The 16,531-nt window shown below is 41.8% G+C and overlaps 1 protein-coding gene across 13 annotated transcripts in view; it reads left to right on the plus strand.

The window, feature by feature from the left end:
- ATP9B (ATPase phospholipid transporting 9B (putative)) overlaps positions 1-16,531 on the plus strand; it is a 308,184-nt gene that overhangs the window by 82,567 nt on the left and 209,086 nt on the right. The gene's annotated exons all lie outside the window — the stretch shown is intronic.

Here is a 16,531-nt window from a genome sequence, read left to right on the forward strand (position 1 = left end):
CCTGAGTTTGAATCACTTTGGCCCGTTTCTAGTTATGTGACCTTGCCAAGTGGGCACACGTTTTCATCATCTCTGAAACGAGAGAGGTATATCAAGTAATATCCAGAGTTTCTTTCTGCCCTACATTCCTGACGTTATTTATAAATGAACAGTAGTTTTTATAGGAAGCTAAGCATGTTATTATTTTTATTAAAAACTCATATCTTATTTCTAGTGTGAAAACTGTAGAAAGGACTGTTAGATTTCAGAGTTGTTGATTTAATTTTTCTCTATTTATAAACAACATACTTTTAGAAGGGACATTTTTGTCAAAGAAGAAACATGTTTTCTCTCTTTTTTTTTTTCTGTTTTTTTTTTTTTTTTTGAGATGGAGTCTCGCTCTGTCGCCCAGGCTGGAGTGCAGTGGTGCGATGTCCGCTCACTGCAAGCTCCGCCTCCCGGGTTCATGCCACTCCCCTGCCTCAGCCTCCCGAGTAGCTGGGACTACAGGCGCCCACTACCATGCCTGGCTAATTTTTTGTATTTTTAGTAGAGACGGGGTTTCACCATGTTAGCCAGGATGGTCTCAATCTCCTGACCTTGCGATCCACCCACCTTGGCCTCCCAAAGTGCTGGGATTACAGGCCTGAGTCACTGCACCCGGCCAAATGTTTTCTCTTTCTACCAGTTGTAGTTACATGGTTACTTACATTGTGAGATGAATTCTGCCATTAACGGGAGATCAGCTCTACCCAATAATCAAGTGACTTCTGTACACTTGATACGTTTATTATGTGTACTTTCATGTGAGCTTTTATTTTCCCAACTGTGGCAGGGACTGGCTGGCTACTTCCAGCCCATTTCTCTTTCCTCTTGGAAACACAGCTAGACTCCCTTTCCTGCCTGGTTAGCTGGTCCCATGTCACTGAACTCTGGCCAAAGAGGGAGAGCCAAAAGTCTGTATGCCACATCTAGCCCTGCGCCTAACCTCTCCTGCAGGCACCTGCTCATCTCTTCCGCCTTGCTGGTTAGATGGCCATGACTAGGGCAGTCTTGGAAACTGCTTGTTAAAGATGCCAAAGCTTCCGTCAGCCTGGTGTCCTGAATGAATGTATGGAACAGAGCCCCTCCCCTTCCATTATCAAATGGACTCTATATAAACTATCGTTAAGCAGTTCCATTTGCAAGGTTAATCTTTTATGATAGCGGGTGTTTCCTTAACTGATTTCTCATCCTAATTGCTCTTCATTCTGGAAGCCTTCTTACTAATTCTCTTTGCAAGTGGCATTATTTGCTTTTGAAGTGTTACTGCTTATATTTTGAAGCCATCATTTGCCTATATTGGAGTATAATGTGATCTTTTTTCAAGTAATTCTGCTCTTCTTAACAATAATGTAATGAGACCATTTAGTTGCTTTTACAGTCCAGTGGGTAGGCTGCCTTCATAGTTTGTCACATGTGAATGACTCACCTCATAGTGCGTTGCTTCACAGCACAGACTGCTGCGTGGGAGAAGTCTGCAGGCCCTCCAGTCCCCGGGAAGGCTCATCTCTTCAACCACAGACAGAGGCCAGAATACATAACCTTTGATCATGGGCGTGTATTCCTTCTGTGTGTTGCTGGCTTTGATTTGCGACTGTTTTGTTAAGGCTTTTTTTGCATCCGTTTTTAAAGGATGTATTGGACTGGGCGTGGTGGCTCACACCTGTAGTCCCAGCACTGTGGGAGGCTGAGGTGGGTGGATACTTGAGGTCAGGAGTTCAAGACTAGCCTTGCCAACATGGCAAAACCCCGTCTCTACTAAAAAAAAAAAAAATATACACACACACACACACACACACACACACACACACACACAAATTAGCCAGTCATGGTGGCACAGGCCTATAATTCTAGCTACTCAGGACACTGAGGCAGGAGAATCACTTGAACCTGGGAGGCATAGGTTGCAGTGAGCCGAGATTGTGCTAATGCACTCCAGCCTGGGTGACGAGAGTGAAACTCCGTCTCAAAAAAAAACAAAAACAAAAAAAAACCATGTATTGACTTATAGTTTTGGTTTTGCTTTTTCTTGTGTTATTTTTGTTTTGGTGTCAGGGTAATACTGGCCTTAGTGGAATGAGTTAAGAAGTGTTCTTTCTTCTATGTTTTGGAAGAGTTTGTGAAGAATTATTATTAATTCTTTGTTAAGCGTTTGATAGAATTCGCCCATGAAACCCTCTGGGACTGGACTTTACTCTGATTTTTAAAAAATTACTAATTCAGTTTCTTTACTTATTACAGGATTATTCAGATTATCTATTTCTTTCCAAGTCAGTTTTGGTAGTTTGTATCTTTTTCATAATTTGTCCACTTTATCTAGGTTATCTAATCTGCGGCCGTGCAGTTGTTTTTAGGATTTCCTTACAGTCCTTTTTATTTCTGTCAGGTTGGTAGTAATGTAGCCTCCTTTGTTCCTGATTTTAGTAATTGAACTCTTCTCTCTTTTTTTTCTTGGTCACTCTAGCTTAAAGGTTTGTCAATCTTGTTGATCTTTTAAACTAACCAGCTTTTGGTTTTAATGATTTTTCTCACTTGTTTTTCTGTTCTTTATTTCATTTATTGGTTTCTGTTTTTATTGTTTCTTCCTTCCACTTATTTTCTGTTCAGTTTAGTCTTCTTTTTGTAGTTTAAGGTGGAAAGTTATTTACTCGAGGGTCTTTTTTAGTACAGGTGTTCATAACTACAAATTTCCATCTAAGTACTGCTTTTGCTGTATTTCATGAGGTTTGGCCATACATCTCAAAATTATTTTCTAATTTCCCTTGTGATATCTTCTTTGATTCATTGCTTATTTATTTTTAGTTTTTATTTTTATTTTTATTTTATTTTTGTAGAGACAGGGTCTTGCTTTGTTATCCAGGCTGGAGTGCAGTGACATGATTATAGTTCACTATGATGATCACTGTAACTTTGAACCCCTGGGCTCAAGCAGTTCTCTTGCCTCAGCCTCCCAGGTAGCTAGCAATACAGGCATACACCACCACACCTGGGTAATTTTTAAATTTTGTTGTAGAAACAGGCTGTGTCTGTTGCTATGTTGCCCAGGCTGGTCTTGACCACCTGGCCTCATGTGATCCTCCCACCTTAGCCTCCCAAAGCACTGGGATTACAGGTGTGAGCCACCTTATCTGGCCTGATTCATTGTTTATTAATGAATATGAATTTCCTCATATTTATACATTTTCTAAATTTCCTTCTGTTATTGATTTCTAATTTCATTCCATTGTAGTTGGAGAACATACTTTATATTATTTCTATCCTTTGAAGTTTATTCACATTTGTGAAAAATGTCCTAACATACTGGGTATCCTTGAGAATATTCTGTATGCACTTGAGGAAAATCTACATTCTGCTCCTGTTGAGTGGAATGTTCCATAGATTTTGTTCTAGGTCTGCAGCATTGTTCAAATCTTCTTTTTTTGTTCATCTTCTATCTAGTTGTCCTATCCATTATTGAATGTGGAGTACTGAAGTTTGTTACTATTTCTCTGTTTTTCCTTCTATTCTGTCAGATTTTGATTCATGTATTTGAAGTTCTGCTGTTAGATGTAATATATTTATGTTTGCTTGGCAGATTGGCCCTTTTATCATTATAAACTGTCTTCAGCCATGCACCTCTCTTTTGGTTACTGTTTGCACCTTTTTTCTGTTGTCATACTTTCTACCTATTTGTGTCTTTGAACACGAAGTGTGTGTCTTGTAGACAGCATGTAATTGCATCATGATTTTTCATTCATTCTGTCAATCTGCTTGTTTAAAAAATCAGCTTTAGTTAGGAAAATTCACATCCAGCAAAATGTATCCATTTAAAATCTTAGCAGGTATGTACACTTGCTAATTATTATTATTCTCCCCATCCAGATGAGCTCCCTTTGCCCTGTTATCCTGCCTGATCAGCTTTACAGCCCTACATCAGTCTCTCCAGTGTCTCTTCTCTCATACCTGGCTGTAGAGTTCCAGCTGAGAAGGCCACACAAGCATCTGACTGGAGCTCTGTGAATCAGTAGAGTTCACTGTGTAACCCACAGTGTTCCCGTTGACTAGGCCCGTTCCTGAAGGCGGCTTATTCCAGCTTTCTCAGTGTTTCTCCTGTCTGCGTTTACCACCTGTTCATTAACTCTTAGCCATCAACCCTCCCCTCAACCCCACCACTTTCAGCTACAGCTCCATTGCCTTCTTCCTATAGGCATTGAAACGTGTCTCTACCCAGTCACCAAAGACCACCCCCAACCCCCAGTGACCCAGCACACCTATCTAGCTACCATCCTGTCTCTGTCCTTTGCTTTGCAGCCAAACCTTTTGAATGAGATGTTTTTCATCATGACCTCACCCTACATCCCCTTTCTCTGTGAAATTTAAATGGTGTTTCTCAGGATTCTGTCCTAAGCACACCTACGTTTGTGATGTACATGTTCTTCCTGGGAAACTGTAACTTCATTCATGGCTTTATGTCATCTGATTATACACCAGAGCCCGATGGGAGGTAGGTGGCACACTCAAAAGGTTCCATCGATCTCTGCCTGTTGATTGGAGCCTTTAATCCATTTCTATTTAATGTAATTACTGATAAGGCAGAATTTACATCTGCAATTTTGCTGTTTGTGTTCTGTGTGTCTTGTGATATTTTTCTGTCTTTGTTGCTCCATTACTGCCTTCTTTTGTTTTAAATATTTTCTAATGTGATGTTTTAATTCCCCATCATTTCTATTATAATGTACTTAAAAAACTATTTTGTTAGTGATTGCCGCAGGGATTTTAACTAACACAGCTCACTCTTAGCTAGGTTTAGTGTTTTTGTTGAATAAATGCTCCTGGAATTCTTTCAAGTCCGGTTATTTTCCAGAGTTCTGAAACAGTTGCTTTTGGCAATTTTCACTAGTCTTCTCATTGCAGTTACACAGAAGTATATTTTCAGAGGTTTTTATACTGCCATCCCTGCTTACTTCACCTACTTATTTATGATTTATTTGTCCTGTTTTACAAATGTGTATCCAGTGTAATGAATAACAAAATGCTTTAATTTGGGAGATGCTATTGTATTAATTACCCTTTTAACAATTGTGATAGAAATATATGGAAGATACTATTCCAAATATGAAAACAGTTTTGGGTAATTAATTAAGTGGAAAAGATTATGTAGATTGTGTTAGAAGATAAATTATGAACAAAGTCAAGCACTTTAAAGCTGAAAGGTGTTTAGAAATGTCCACTTTTCAGAAGAGGAATCTGAGGGCTGGAGAATGTAAACACCTTGCTTAACATTATATGACTATTAGCAATTTTATGGTTTTTTGTTTTTGTTTTTGTTTGTTTGTTTTGTTTTTTCTCTTTTTGGAGGAGGTCTCGCTTTGTCACCCAGGCTGGAGTGCAGTGGCGCGATCTCGGCTCACTGCAACCTCTGCCTCCTGGGTTCCAGCGATTCTCCTGCCTCAGCCTCCTGAGTAGCTGGGACTCCAGGCACGCCACCACTCCTGGCTGATTTTTGTATTTTTAGTAGAGATGGGGTTTTACCACGTTGGCCAGGCTGGTCTTGTACTTCTGACCTCAAGCGATCCACCTGCCTTGGCCTCCCAAAGTGCTGGGGTTATAGGTGTAAACCACTGAGCCCGGCCACTAATAGCAATTTTGGAAATTCTTCGTCAGCCTCTTAATGTTTCACTGCATCATTTTTAAGCCATAGTAAGACAGAAAAACGTAAATGGAATATTAGAACATTACTCAAATGAGATAATCTATTGTGTTAACCTTGGATAAATAACACTTTCAAATTGATGATGTTTTAAAACATTTCTCTCTAATTTTGTCTTACATTCCATGTTGTAGGGAGAATCACTCTTCGTAGTGGAGTAATAATATTTTGAAGGTCGTGGATCCCTTTGAGAATCTTAAGAATTATCACCTCTTTCCTCAGAAAAATGTATACACTGCACACGTATGCTGGATTTTTTATTGTTTACATATCCCTGGAAGATTATTGATGGGTTCAAGTTAGGACCCTGCTGTAGTTTGTTTTAATGTATGCTTATATTTTCATCCTCAGTTTTATTTTTTTCTGTCAAATTTAAATTGTTAAAATAATAGTTACTCAAATGCAGATATTAAGAAGTCAGGGCTGGGCGCGGTGGCTCACGCCTGTAATCCCAGCACTTTGGGAGGCCGAGATGGGTGGATCACGAGGTCAGGAGATCGAGACCATCTTGGCTAACATGGTGAAACGCCATCTCTAGAAAAATAAAAAAATTTGCCAGGCGTGGTGGCAGGCGCCTATAGTCCCAGGTACTTGGGAGGCTGAGACAGGAGAATGGCGTGAACCCGGGAGGCAGAGCTTGCAGTGAGCCGAGTTCGCACCACTGCACTCCAGCCTGGGCGACAGAGCGAGACTCCGTCTCAAAAAAAAAGAAGTAAGATTGTTTTTTCATGCTATTTTTCTTCTCCTTATAAAATAGACCAAATAGCTTTCAAGCTATATAAAATTTGTGTTATAATATTGCTTTCAATCAAGAATTCTTAGCTTTAGAAATTCTGTTTATGTGATTTTTAAGTAACTAAAGTTATCTTATTGCCTAGTTGTTTTCAGTATACTACAAATGTACTGAATTTTTGTATCTACTAACAGTTTTAATACTATTTTATTGCTAAAAGTTTCAGTTTGAAAAAATCTGATAATACACTGTTTATTATAATAAGAATATTTTAAATCTTAGATATGATGGAAGTCCTAAGTGTTAATATATGCAGCACATCCCAGCTTGAACACTGGCAGCTGTGTGCTTGTCAGTACAGCATGGTGGGTTGCTCATGGCATCGTATTGACTGTGTATTAACACAGAATATTCTGTTGGGCTGTGAGCTGATTGTTTAGAATGTAAATGAAGCTGCTGATGGATCTGGTGACTGATGGCTTAAATTCCAATTAATCAATTACTTCATCACTTTCTTAATTCAGATCAAATATCTCCAGAGTGCACACAATTCTTTTAGTGGTATTAAGAGAAATTAATGCTTTAGAACTAATTTTCATCAATCTCTTATAAATGTCAATATCTTTTTCACTTGTCTCCTAAGTGATGACATTATACTTTAAGTGTTTGGGACATATTATAGTACCTCAGCTGTCTGTCACTTGTTAGTGGGACGGGGTGGTGGTTAAATGACACTGTACTCATCCACATGGTCTCTGTAGTGCTATTCGTCTTGCCACCAGCTTGAAAATTTCATGCAGAGTCATTAAATCATATAAATGATTTAAAAATTAAGTTTAATGGCAGACGATCTGGTATTATAAATGCAAAGTCAATGCCTATCTTTCTTTTGTTGGCCGTATACCCTAGCCCATCTCTTTCAGAGCTGTTGGATTTGTGAGCTGTTGTAGGAATTCTGCTAATATTACAGGGTAACTTATGATGCGATATGACAGACTCGTGCTCCGACGGTGTCCCGTCAGTTTCTTCAGCACACTTGATGCACCCTCCTCTGTGACACATGCGCAAGTTGATCTTAGTTGTCGTTAAGCCTGTCCTTTTCTGTTGACTCTCGTCAATTGTATAAAATAAAATCAAGTATTCATAAGCAGTCTGTAATAGGATATAAGCAGGCCAACTTCATAATACATTTTTTGCTGAGCCTTAACTGGCGTCAGTTTTAGCGAGTGCTTTCTGTTAAAAAATTATTAGATGCGGTTCTTGTGAAATAAGTCAAGCTGGCCATATTTCTGATTTGCTAGAGTTCATTCTTTCTCTCTTTAAATCACCTCAGTTATTGCAAGGTTAGTATTTTTAACTGTACTTAACTTGAGTAAAAGTAATAACGTTGTTTTTCTCTAAGTTTAAAAAATAGCATATGGTTTAACGTGAGGCATGGCTTTTTTCTTTAAACAAAGTCAGCTATTTTTTCAGTGTTTAATAAGTTTACAGAAATTTAGATATTTATTTCACTTTTAGAAACACAGAATACAGGAAATTTTTGAGACTCCAGAGATTCTCACTTGTTTTTTTCTTTATGTAATAGAAAATCTAGAGTAGAGTGAATGGCATTGACATCTCACAGATGTGTCAGATAGAGTCTAGAATTTAGTCCATTTTACGTTACTTTAATATTTTATATCAGAACATTCACACATACATAAAGGGGAAAATTCAATCTAGAAAAAACTGTAACTTTAAAATAATATGCACTGCAACCTTTCTTGTACTGCTTCTTAGTTGAAACCAGTGAGCTTTTGTGCAATATTTTTTTATAATTCTTTTCACAAATAACCCATAACGGTTTATTTAAATATATGTATGTGTGTGTGTGTATATATATGCGTGTATAATATAATATATGTCTCTAAAATCTCTAAAATTAACCTCAATTGTTTAGTTATTTACCTTTAGGAATACTTGTTTTAATATTTTTATATTTTATTTTCATATTTTATTTTATACACACACACACACACACACACACACGGGGAGACAGAGACACACAGACAGACAGAGATAGAAAAGGTCTCGCACTGTCCCAGGCTAGAGTGCTGTGGCTTAATCATAGCTCACTGCAGTCTCGAACTCCTGGGCTCAAGTGATCCTTCCACCTCAGTTTCCCGAGTAGCTGGGACTACAGGTACTTGCTACCATGCCCCACTAATTTTTTATTTTTTAGTTTTTGTAAAGATGGGGTTTTCTCATGTTGCCCAAGCTGGTCTTGCACTTCTGGGCCCAAGCCATTCTCACATCTTGGTCTCCTAAAGTGTGGAGGTTACAGACGTGAGTCACTGTGCCCAGCCCTATATTTTTTAAAGTATATGTAATCAGATGACATTGTCTCAGATATACTTTAATTGATAACGCCAATAACTGGAGAATCTTTTCATGGCTCTTGATCTTTTTGTGCCTTAGACAGATGGGTTCATGTCTCTGTATTTCCCAAATTCCATTTTAACAGTGATAATTCCCATATTACAGGGTACTTAAAAGGATTAAAAATAAAATTGGTGACTGGGCATGGTGGCTCACGCCTGTAATCCCAGCACTTTGGGAGGCCAAGGCAGGCAGATCACGAGGTCAGGAGATCGAGACCATCCTGGCTAACATGGTGAAACCCCGTCTCTACTAAAAATACAAAAAAAAAAAATTAGCCGGGCATGCTGGCGGGCGCCTGTAGTCCCAGCTACTCAGGAGGCTGAGGCAGGAGAATGGTGTGAACCAGGGAGGTGGAGTTTGCAGTGAGCTGAGATCGCGCCACTGCACTCCAGGCTGGGCGACAGAGCGAGACTCCATCTCAAAAAATAAAATAAATAAAATAAAATTGGTGAGGTAGTTACATAGATAGGGAAGATTTAGGCACTGAGTTGCTAGAAGCTATAATTAGTTGAAAATGCATCAGATAGGAGAGAAAAGCATTTAATATTTGTGTAGAGTAAGAGACCACAAGAATGCTGAGTAGCATGTGGAAATACTTTTAGGAGGTTCAGAGGGGGAAATGAGGGTATTATGGATGTGGATTTGCATGGACATTTTAGTTGTAGAATGTTCTGTGGAAAGGGTGGGCTGGACTAAGCCATGTGAAGATCTGTTCTTACATAATCTACTTTAATGATTTCTCCAAATTTGAGAAACAACTAGCTACCATGATACGAGTTCCCAGTATATGACACTCATGACAGGCTTTCACGTATTTTCCCTGAATTTTACAACATAACTCCAGGGTGAGTCTTATACAGATAAAAAAAACTGAGGTCTAACAAGGTCAAGTTACTTGAAAGGGAGCATTGAGTAGTCAGTTACAGGGCTGGAGTTCAGCTTCTGACTGTCTGGCTCTGCCTACTCTGTTATGCCAGCTTTGGGATGGAAGCCTCCAGAGCAGGCATTCTCACCTCTACCTAGCACTGTTGGTGCTTTGGGCCCAATATGTCTCTGCTGTGGTGGGCAAGTCTGTCTTCTGCACTGTTGGGTGTTGAGAATATTCTTGTCCTTATTCCACCAGAAGCCAGTAGCATTCTCCTAACTTCCTTTCCAGTTGTGAAAACCAACAGTGTCTCTAGAAGTTGCCAAATGTAAATTGTCCCTAGTTGAAAACCTATGGAGGGCTTTTCATCCATTGAAGAGAATCTCTAAAATTAACCTTACTTGTTCAGTTATTTACCTTTAGGAATACTTGTTTTAATATTTTTCGAGACCTTCTTTCTCAGTGAGAACAGATTGAGTCTGCAGAAATTGAGCCATGGCCTATTATCTTCCTCTCTACCCCAGCTCCATGTGCAGGAGGCTCTACTCTAAGCCCATGCAGCTAAAAAGTCAGGGGCTCTGTCTTCCTGCACTTCCTAGGCTATGGCTGCAGCCCCACCCAGGAGGGGCTGGCCATGGTTCTTATTTTCCCCAGACTCATGTTGCAGAAGCCCAATTCCTGACAGGCTTGGCCTAGGGCACTAACATAAAGTAACTTAAAGTGGACTATATTCTAGACTCTACCTGGGCTCCTGAGCATTGTATCCCAGTGAGTTCCAGCCCCAGCAGCTTGTAAGGCAGAGGTGACAGTGCTGGAGGGGCTACACCACAACCCCATCCCCAGTGCCCACTTGATGACCTGAGTATCCCTCCTGGTAGAGCTGGCTGCTGTCCTGTCCCCAGCTCCAGTGCCATACTCCAGAGGTTCTGCCCAGGGTGAGAGACAGGTCCTAAGTGCTGAGATGTCTGCAGCTTTCCCTACAGACTTTGTTTGAAAAATAGCCTGGCAGAGTTCATTTCTGAGGATGTCGTTGAGAACACTGGAGAGCTTGGTGGCCACCATTTCAGAGGGCAGAAACAGCAACCCAGCCAGAAGCTTCATGGAGAGTCCGAGATCCAGCCTGTCCTGGAGCCAGGAGACTGTGAGCACGTGCTAGGCGCTCTCAGAAGCAGCTGCAGTGGGACTCGGGGCAAATGTGAAAGGACTCCCTGGGAGATAACAGCCCTCCATGATGCCAGAGCTCACTGACCCAAGGGGCTTACTTACAACCTCTGAGCTGGCCAAATGACGCATGGTCCTCTGTCCCCAAGGTGAGTCCTACAATGCTGAGCTTACACATGACATCACAGGCCTCCCTGTCAGCCTGGAAGATGGTTTTTGCTCCGAAGATGATGATAGTCTCAGGAGTCAATGGAGAAGACCTCCAAGCCACCCATCCCTGACTGAACACGGGCAAAGTCATGAAATCCCTGAATTTTGAGAGGTCTCTAAGCCACACACAGCCAGTGATGAAGCTTGGAAGTCCACCTAGCTAAGCCAGCCTGAGCACCACCTTTTGTCACAGGATCTTTGGGGTGTCGCTTTTCCAGCCATAAACCTCTATGGCCCGTGGAGCCTTTGTCCAAGTTTTGCTTAGGCCCGCTGGGCTCATTCTGCCTACTTGGCCCAGCAGGCTTTGCTTAGCTTGTGCTGCCGGCCCGGATCCCACACCTGCCGAGGGCGAACCCGGAACAGAGTGGCAAGGAGTGTGTGAGCGAGCGTGGGGTCTGGCCACTGCACACAGCCAGGCATGCTGGCTGTGGCAGGGCAGGCAGCTCCAGGTGCCGGCTCTGTGTGAGGCTGTGGCCAAATCAGGCGCTCCTTAAGCGACTTCCACTGCGGGCACCAGGAAACGTGGCCCCAGGAGGCTTGGAGACGCTAGGAACCGCAGATCCCCAAAGGATGTCACAGCCCTGGCTCAGTGGGCCGTTAAGTCTGGGCTCTCTGAAGAGCCACAGATCTTCTCTCCTTCTCATTGCTTGCAATAAGGCGAATGGCAGGGCGTGTTTCTGCCCTGTTTGTGTTACAGCTCTTTCATTCCCACCATTGAGCTGGTCTCAAGTTCTTGTCCGGCATCCAGGAAGAACAACGTATATGGACAACTAGAGGGTAAGCAAGGCAAAGAGGTGGTTTATTGAGCGACACTACAGCTCTCAGGAGACGCTAAGTGGGTAGCTCCTCTCCACAGGCAGGTGGTCCCGATGATTGCAGCTCTCAGTGGAGAGGAGACCCGGAGTAGGTAGCTCCTATCAGCAGGCAGGTCGTTCTGTTGAGTGTGCAGCCCTCAGCGGACAGGGGACCTGGAGTGGGTAGCTTTTATCCGCAGGCAGGTTGGCTTGTGGAGCCCTCAGAGTAGAGGGGACCCGGAGTGGGTAACTCCTTTCCGCAGCTGGTAGTCCCAATTTCTGTGTGAGTCCGGCCGAAACTCGCTTTTTTATGAACTTAGAAGGGAGGAAGTGCATGCTGATTGGTCCATGGGCAGCCATGGGCGGGCCTAGAAAAAGCACTATCGGATTGGCTGTATGGTCATCAATGAAGTCCTCACTTCCGGCAGTGGACCTCACTGGGAACTGGCAGCCCGGCCCCGAGGCTTAAGGTTGTTCGTGGCTTGAAGGTGGGGTTTCACAGGGGACCTGCCCATTTTTGCCCAGGAACTTGTGGGACTCCCACCATCAACATGCCATGTATGGTTTCCAGGCTGTTTGTCCCAAGGGTTGCATGCAGGCCTGCCCCGAGCCACCCTCCCGTGCTTGTTGGCGCCCAAAGTCTGGAGAGGGCCAAGCCGGCAGAGTGCCAGGCATGTCAGCACTGCCCTGAGCACATGCATACCTGCCAACTCGGAAGGGGATGGGGATCCTGCCAGCTCCGTGGAGCATGCAGCCCTAGGCACACCTCCCTCATTGCAGCTGGCGTCTTCGCAGCCGCCACTCCAGAGGCGGCACTGCTGCCATCACATTGACCAGAAAGTGGTTTACGTGGAGCCAGGAGCAACCTCCGGAAAGCCAAGAAAAATAGAAGGAGACTTAGTGGTGGCATTTCAGCCTGGCGACTGCAGAGTCTGAGCAGGGAGTCCGTGGCTGCATCCTGCGGGGGGATAGATTTCCTAGGAGTAGTTCAGCCAGTGACTATAAAAATAAACAAATGACTATAACAACAAACAACCCAAATAAGTTTTGTTTTTGATTTTGTTTTTGTTTTTTTTACATTTGTGTATTGCAGTTGCTTTTTTACATTTGTGTATTGCAGTTGCAACTGTTCAGTAAGTCAACTCTTGGTTGAAGTGCTGAGGTGGAGGGCTGAGCTATGTGTTCTTGTATAATGGGTTTGGAGTTAGATGGACCTAATCATGGCACTCTTCACTCACTTGGGAGACCTTGGGGTACTTTACCTCTGAGCCTAAAATAGGGACAGTTTTTCCTTCTGTCTCACAGGACATCAGATATTGCAGATAGGCCATGACTGGCACCTCATAAGTAGATGCTTAGTAAATGTTAGTAACCTTCCCCTTTTTGGGGGAGAAAGAAGTGACTTCCCAGTAGACATGTATAACTCCATACATTTTTTGAAGAAGGGGTAGCTGTGGGCAAGTCTGGAGTACAGTATGGAATAAATTCCATGACTCCTTCCTTAATTAGGAGTGCTATGTCTGTTTCTCCCCTGACAGTCTTTGGGAGGTATTTTCTCAATGAGCCAAGCCCCCAGTGTGTGCTTGTATTAAATCTCTTCCATGCCTCATTCTTCTCCTTGCCACATTATCCCTGCCCTTCTCTCTTCTCCTCTCCAGCCCCCGTTGTTCTCTCTGATCTTGGTCCTTTGGCCTTTGAGGTTCGTGACAGAAAAGAGCATCATGCTTGCAGAGGCAGCATATTTGTGGAGGCAGCGTCCTGCCTCGTTGAGGAGACTTTGAGAAGACCTGATACAGGCTGTTGTTGGTCATCTACTTCCTGTACAGTGGAGGCATTTTCCTATGACGGGTCCCTCAAGGGCTTCCACCCTGTCTCTGGAATGAGACTTTCCGTATCCTCCAAGTGGTGAACAGTGAGTTTTCTTGGTGATTTCTGAGGCTGGGCTATTTGTATGGTCAACCCCATACTATTAATAGGTCCTTCTAGAACCTCTTATTTTCTCTTTCACATTTGGTTGTCTGTCTTTACTTGTTAGACTGTCACTTAACACCGTTAAGGTCAGTAGGAAACTTGGTAGCTATAGTAATGCTTTCAGTATAGTAGGTGTTCAGTAAATATTGGTGAAATATGTGGGAGCGTGCTGTGTGTCACCTGTGTTGAGGAGGAGCCTGGCTGGACTGTGTGAAAGTCGTGAGTCTTCACACAGAGTTTCTGGACTCAGCGTTCCCACGGAGTGTTTTTGGACATTTCCTGTAAAATCTTCATCAAGTCTCCATTTGCTTTCTTCAAGATAAAAGTAAACCTTTTCGTAACATACCTTTTCTTAACCATTATTTAGTTATACATTTGTTAATTATGAATACTTAATAGTATTAGTTTAACCATTTTGCATTATTTTGACCATTATATCGTCGTATTTCAGCTGCTTTATGCATTAGGTGATCTTTATCAGACTTTATTAGATATATAAAAGTTTAGTCATTTCTGTGGGAATAATGGTTCCTGAATGCTGAGTGGCTTAGAAATGACCACAATCAGAAGTTTCAGGCTGTTTACTACATGGCTGTGACCTCTAAGCAGTGAGGAGCTTTGAAAGGCTGTTTACCTATTTTTTCATTTTAACAGTAAATTACAAAGTTATCTTACGACTTCCAGCAAAGTTACAAAATTACCTTACGACTCCCCAGTACTTAAAGTCATACTGTCATTACTGTTACTGTGTAAGACCCTTGTCTTTAATGCTTCCGTTTTGCTGCGGTGATCACTTGCAAGCTGACTGAGCTCAGACTGTCTCTTGCTCTGGAGAGGGAAAGGCCAGGAGCTCTGTTCTGGCTGAGCTTGGCTGCCAAGGTAGGGAGGAGCTGCAGCCGGCCGGTAACTTTCATTCACCGGCTCTGTCGGATGAGTACAAGCTCATGTCAGGCACTCCCCAGAGCCACACTGGGCCTGGGTGGCATCAATTCCTAGTGTGATTCTGAATGAAATTGATGAATGGGAGCACACAGTGATAAACAGGATGGGGAACTCTCCTAGAATGGCAGTGGGAGCCAAGAACAATTGAGATGAGTCTCCTCCTCTGTAGATGTTGAAATAGTTACAGTGTGCTTCCTGTAGTGCAATATTTAGAGGTTAAGTCCAGTTACTTGCATTATTTATCTCTTTACTGCAAACACCAAATGTTTGAGTCACACTTTTAGGTTGGCCTTTTCATTATTTAATCTAAATGTGTTTTAAAAAGAGATTTTTAATCTCTGGGTTTATAATATGATTTTTATGCCGTTCTGTAGACTTTGTTTGGGAAAGCATCTTAATATATTTTTTAGGTTTCTGGAATCAAATTTTATATTGTGTTGGAATTGTTTTTTCTGAGTTTAAACATTTCCATCAGTTGCTGGAAAGGCTGGTGTGTGAAGGCCCCCTTCTGGTCCAGTGCAGTGTCAGAGGTCTCTCTCCTGCATGTCAGATTAGTTCGTCTGCTGAGCTACTTGATTATAAGCATTCGCCAGTATAATACTGAGTTCTGAAAACTAGACCCTACCTGATTGTGACGCCAAATTTATTCAGTTTATTAAGTTGTAGGCACTAAAACACATAGTACTTATTGCCTGAATCTTGCTTTCAAAACTTGGAGGAAAAACCATTTTCTTCCCTGGTTTCTTGTTTTTGCCTTGGCTGTGCTGTGCAGCTTTTCATGGTATGCTTCAGAATCTTTGTAGATTTTCTTAAGTTGTACATGAAAGATTCTTTGCTAATGAGCATATTTTGTTTAGTCTAATTGATGCCACCTTCCCCCTATAGTGTTAAGTAACTTTTTAACTTAAAAACAGAACTAAAATTCAAGATTTGAAAGTATATTTGAAATATTTGGAACTTGATAGAGCTTTTTTATTAAAAATCTATTTTTAAAAATCTAGATATTATTTAAATCTGATTGTTGCTTCAGTACCATTGTAGTATATTAGCACTGTTGAAATTCTGTTCATTTCCAAAATTTAAGACTGTTCATGTTTGAGAAAGGGTGTTATGAAACAATTCACTCGTGAAATGTGAATATTTTTATACTAGTATAGTTGAGTTATATAGATACATATTAATAGGAAAGATAGATTGCAGTTTTATTAGCAGCCTAAATTGAGAGCTTTAATTTGCTATTTAAAACTTATTCCTAGAGGGAACAACACCTTTTTTAAAAATACATTTTATATTTACATAATTAATGACTCCTGGGAAGTTGCAAAGGTAGTACAGGGAGACCCCGTGTGTCCCTTCACCCAGATTCCTTCAGTGTTTGACAACTTACCTGTAGTAGAATATCAGACCAGGATGTTGACACTGGTACAGTGTGTGCGCGTAAGGCTGTGTTATTTCATCTTGAGTGTGGGTTCCTATCACCACCACCACGGTCAAGGTGCAGAACTGTTGCACCACCGTGAGGATCTGCCTCACACTAGCCCAGTGGGCTCAGCCATCCCTCTGCTTCCAGCAGCCCTCACCCTGGGTAACCATGAATTTGTCTTCCTTTCTGTAAATTTGTCATTTCTGGAGTGTTATATAAATGAAATAAACCATTCATGACCTTCGGAGACTTGTTTTTTGTTTGTTTGTTTGTTTAGATGGAGTCTTGCTCTGTCACCCAG

The sequence above is a fragment of the Gorilla gorilla genome, chromosome 17 (assembly GCF_029281585.2).
Source record: "Gorilla gorilla gorilla isolate KB3781 chromosome 17, NHGRI_mGorGor1-v2.1_pri, whole genome shotgun sequence".
NCBI classification, from domain to species: domain Eukaryota; kingdom Metazoa; phylum Chordata; class Mammalia; order Primates; family Hominidae; genus Gorilla; species Gorilla gorilla.